We start from the raw sequence: 5,436 nt of genomic DNA, 5'->3' as shown, positions 1-5,436 counted from the left end.
ATGTATTTTGAGAGAGAGAGAAAGAGAGAGCGAGAGAAACAAAATCCCAAGCAGGCTCCATGCTGTCAGCACAGAGTCCAACTCAAGGCTTGAGCTCACAAACTGTGATCGTGACCTGAGCCAAAATCAAGAGTCAGATGCTTAAGCAACTGAGCCACTCAGGAGCCCTGGCTTTTGGCATTTTTACTATGTTATGTCTATTGGTGGATCTCTTTGAATGTATTCTACATGGAATCCATTGGGCTTCCTGTATATGTAAATTATTGTTTTTCTATTATTTGGGAAGTTTTCAGCTATCATTTCTTCAAATATTGTTTCTGCTCCTTTCTCTCTTTTCTGCTTCTGGTACTCCCATTACACATACATTGATGTGTTTAATGCTGTCCCACATTTCTCTGAGGATCTGTAATTTTTCTTGTTTTCCTCTATGCTCTTTGGATTACATAATCTCTATTGATTTATTTTCAAGTTTGCTAGTTCTTTCTTCTGCTAGTTAACATCTACTGTTAATCCTTGTGGTGAATTTTTGAATTTTTTATTTCAATTTCTATAATTTTCAACTCCAGCANTTTATTTCTAAAATTAAATTAAAAAATTTTAATTTTTAATTTATTTTTATTTCTAAAATTAAATTAAAAAATTTTAATTTTTAATTTATTTTTATTTCTAAAATTAAATTAAAAAATTTTAATTTTTAATTTATTTTTATTTCTAAAAATAAATTAAAAATTAAATTTCTTTTATTTTAGAGAGAGGGCATGTGAGTGGGTGAGAGGAGCAGAGGGAGGGAGAGAGAGAGAGAGAGAGAGAGAGAGAGAGAGAATCTCATGCAGGCTCCACACTCAGCACGGAGTTCAAAATGGACTCCAACCCACAACCCTGGGATCATGACCTGAGCCGAAATCAAGATCAGATGCTCAACTGAGCCACCCAGGTGCCCCTCCATTTGTTTGTCTTGAAATAATTTTTGTCCCTTCATTAGTATTCTCTATTTGATGTGACATTGTCCTCATACCTTCCTCTACTTCCTTAAACATATTTATAATAATTACTTTCAAGGCTTTGTTAAACTCAACATCTGGTTGCTTTCAGAGGCAGTTTTTTGTTGACTGCTTTTTCCCCAGTGTATGGGTCATACTTTTCCTTTTAGGTGATTAATATCATTGTATCAGTAGTGATAAACCATGTTGATGTATTTACCCTTGAAATGAGGTGGTGAAAATGGCAACATATCTATGTAGTCTTCTTCTCAAAAACACGTTACCCCAGTCTAATCGTGAAGAATACATCAGACCAATCTCAGTAGAGGGACATTCTACAAAATATCTTACCTGTATGCCTCAAAACTATCAAGGTCATCAAAACAAGGAAAGTCCAAGAAGCCTACAGCCCAGAGGAACCTAAGGAGACATGATAACTAAATAGAATGCAGTATCCTGGAGTGGATCCTTGAACAGAAAAAAGATGTTAGGAAAAAAAAAAAAAGAAATCTGAATAAATTACAAACCATTGATTCATTCATTGTAACAAGTGAACCATACTAATAATAACATATTAGTGAGAGGGCAAATGGGGGTGGGAGATACAGAACTCTCTGCACTATCTTCACATCTTTTCTGTAAATTTAAAAATTTTCTAAACAAGTCTATTTAAAAGTACACGATTGCCAAATAGAGTTTAGATTATGACTGCAGGGATGATTTATCATAGAAAACTGGTGAATGTAATTTTCCACGTTAATAGATTAAAAGAGAAAAGTTATGATTATCTCAATACTAATCTATACTACAAGAAAAAAAATCACAGAAAACTAGGAATAGAATGGAACCAGCTTAACTAGAAGAGTTTCTATCAGAAACCTTTTGAGGCCCAGTACAAAATGAAAATGTAGGACCCATTCAAAATTACTAAGAATTTCATGAAGATGACTGTAGAGCTGGGGCCTTATGAACAAAAGGCAAGTGCATAGGCTGCTGGTCCATGAAGCCCCACCCGTCTACATCAAATTTAGCACTTAATAGTTGTCCAATGCAAGCTATGACCCGAGTAGGAAAAAGATACCCACTATCATTGCTTTGGTTCAATGCCTCTATTTGAGTTCCCAATCAGTTAAATAAAACAAGAAAAAGAAATAATAACATGTATAGATTTATGAGGGAAAAACAAAGTTGTCACTTTCAAATGATATGCTTATCTACATACAACATCCAATAGAATCTACAATGATTAGAACAAGAATTTAAGATCACTGGATGCAAGAGCAATAAATAAAAGTCAATTTCAGCAGACGGCCTCCTCCACTGTCCTGCCCACCCATCCTTTGCGGAGAATTCAATAAACTTCTACAATTAAAAATTGCAATTTAAGGGATGCCTGAGTGGCTCAGTCAGTTACGCAACCGACTTCAGCTCAGGTCATGATCTCACAGCTTTGGGAGTTTGAGCCCTGCATCAGGCTCTCTGCTGTCAACACAGAGCCTGCTTCAGATCCTCTATCCCTGTCTCTCTCTGCCCCTCCCATGCTCATGCACGCTCTCTCTCTGTCAAAAATAAATAAACATTAAAAAAAATTGCAACTTAAAAAATCTACACTAATCACAAAAAGTACAAGATATTAAGAGTAAAGTAATTCTCAGGGCACCTGGGTGGCTCAGTCGTTAAGCCTCGGTTTCTTGATTTCGGCTCAGGTCATGATCTCAGGATTCCTGAGTTCCAGCCCCAAGTGGGCTCTGCACTGACAGTGCAGAGTCTGCTTAGAAGTCTCTCTCTCCACCCCTGCCCCACTTTTGCTTTTTCTCTCTCTCTCTCTCAAAATAAATAAACTTAAAAGAGTAAAGTAAATCTAACAAAAAAAATCCATATAGTTAAATTATAAAACTATATTGAAAGACATAAAAGTGGTTCTCACTGAAGGGGAAGATTTATAATGTTCATGACTGTGACATATGATATTACCTGATATATGAACTTAAGAAAATAATAAAATGAGAATTTGATGCCTCCTTCCCAGGTTAAGAAAATGGATATTGATGATACCTTTGAAACCCTCTGTAGGCCTATTCCTCAGTCACAGCCTTCGTTTCTCCCAGCAGGTGACCACTATCCTGAATTTTGCATTAACCATTACTTTGCTATCCTCAAGTCTTGCCCCCGGCCCAAGTATCAGAAAATTCTTTTATTTAAAAGAACTCCTGGGGCGCCAGGGTGGCTCAGTCAGCTAAGCGTCTGACTTCAGCTCAGGTCATGATCTCATGGTTCGTGGGTTCGAGCCCCGCGTGGGGCTCTGTGTTGACAGCTCAGAGCCTGAAGCCTGTTTCAGATTCTGTCACCCTCTCTCTCTGACCCTCCCCTGCTCACTGACTCCCTCTGTCTCTCTCTCTCAGAAATTTAAAAAAAATTTTTAAAATTAAAAAAAAATTCTACATAAAGTCTCAATTTAGGAATAAACAAAATCAGAATCTCTAGATGACCAGGACGAAACTGAGACGTCGGGCAACTGAGTCTCCGCTTTGCCTCTTAAAAGTGGCCCCAGAACACGGATTTGAATACTAAAATTTCCGGAGTCTAAAAGGCGATTACTCAGGCTAATTTGCATACCCATAATACACTGCAAACAGTATAATTGTTTATAAGTAAAAACTAATTTATTTCTTATCTGACTTTTCTAAGTGTGAGCACATTTATTTTCAGAATTCCTTGACTAGAATAAATTTCTCCAGGCACTAACTCTTGTGAGAGATAACCACCCTCGGTGTGTTAGGAGTTTTACTTACTTGGGAAGTGAGTTAGGTCGACAACAACTTATACTCTGGTTTCTCTTCAGATCGTATAAATCTTTCGCCTTTTACTAAAGATTTCCGTGGAGAGGAACAATTCTGAGTTTTACTCTAATTTTTCGTAGGCCCTGTTTTTAACAGGGTTATATGCATGGTTTTAAAAAGAAGACTGTCTGACCCTTGTAGTGGAGATACTGTGTTCTTTTTCCTGAATGCTTAATAGCTAACCTAGGAAAAGCAGAGTTTATTAGGATGTTATTACCAAACTCTTTTAGGGTACGTTTCTTATTATCAGTGTATTTACCTAGTTTGCAAGGTAAGTAGTATGTGTTCCACTGAAGATATTTGTAAATCATTGATTTGATGAGAAGTTGGAATCTAAGATCTATAAAGAATTTATCAAACAACATCCAACAATCAGACAAAAGGCATGAATAGATGCTTTTCCGAAAAAGACTGGATGGGTAACAGACAGGAGAGAAGATGCTAAACCTTACTCATCATCAGGGAAATGCAAATCAAAACCACAATGAAATACCACTTCTTACCCTTCAGAATGGCTAATGAAATTAATGACACAGGAAACAACAGATGCTGGGGAGGATTTGGAGAAAGGCGAACCCTCTTACACAGTTGGTGGGAATGCAAACTGGTTTAGCCACTCTGGAAAACAGTATGGAGTTTCCTCAAAAAGTTAAAAATAGAACTACCCTACAATCCAACAATTGTACTACTACTACTAGGTATTTACCCAAAGGTTACAAATATAGATTCAAAGGGGTACATGTGCCCCAATGTTTATAGCAACATTAACGATAGCCAAACTATGGAAAGAGCCCAAATGTTCATCAACTGATGAATGGATAAAGAAGAGGTGGTGTATATATACAATGGAATATTATTCAACCATTAAAAAGAATGAAATCTGCCATTTGCAATGACATGGATGTAGCTAGAGTGTAGTATGTTAAGTGAAATCGGTCATTCAACTCAAGCACAGAGTGAATTTGCCCTGCCTCTCCCTTTTTGTTTTCCGTTCTGGCCCTGCAAGCATTGGATGACAACTACAGCAGTGATGTGCTCTACTGTGAATCATTCTACTGATTCCAATGCTAATCTCTTTCAGAGACATTCTCATGGTCACACCCAGAAATAATGTTTACTAGCTATCTGGGCATCCCTCAGCCCATCAAGCTGACACATAAAATTAACCATCACAGCCACCTTCACTTCTGAGTTCCATCCTTATAACCACCTCATGTTGGAAGCCACTCTATGCTTTCTTGACCATTCATGGACCCAGGGTATCTAGATTGGTCTTCCCTGACCTTGTTGTCTCAGCTTGCTTATCTCTCCTTGGACAATAACTCCTGCCTACTCTCTCCTTCTTGGGATATTTACCTCCAAAGGCTGACAGCCAGGACTAAAAGATTCATTTAAAGCCAGAGGAAACAGATGCTCAGAATGGTGCAGGTCACAAAGTTAGAGGGGTGGATCTGGGATTACCATCCATCCTGCCTTTCAGCCCCAATAATTATTCAAATTGCTTTAATAATTTGGTCTCAGATATCTCAAGATTTTGCCTTTGAGGTACTCTGTGCTGGAGTATGGAGCAGTAGGAGGTGATGGGAGTTGGAGCTATAAATGAGGGAGGCTTTGAC

The 5,436-nt window shown here is 37.7% G+C and overlaps 1 non-coding gene across 1 annotated transcript; it reads left to right on the top strand.

Annotated features, from left to right (window-relative positions):
• The first annotated feature begins 3,802 nt into the window (after positions 1-3,802).
• On the top strand, positions 3,803-3,920 carry LOC144219080 (U5 spliceosomal RNA). The gene has a single exon (XR_013331298.1). It is a non-coding gene; the product is annotated as a U5 spliceosomal RNA (small nuclear RNA).
• The last annotated feature ends 1,516 nt before the right edge of the window (positions 3,921-5,436 follow it).

This window comes from Crocuta crocuta, unplaced genomic scaffold, assembly GCF_008692635.1.
Source record: "Crocuta crocuta isolate KB4526 unplaced genomic scaffold, BGI_CrCroc_1.0 scaffold130, whole genome shotgun sequence".
In the NCBI taxonomy this organism is placed as follows: Eukaryota; Metazoa; Chordata; class Mammalia; order Carnivora; family Hyaenidae; genus Crocuta; species Crocuta crocuta.
This window is presented reverse-complemented; position numbering and strand designations above follow the sequence as displayed.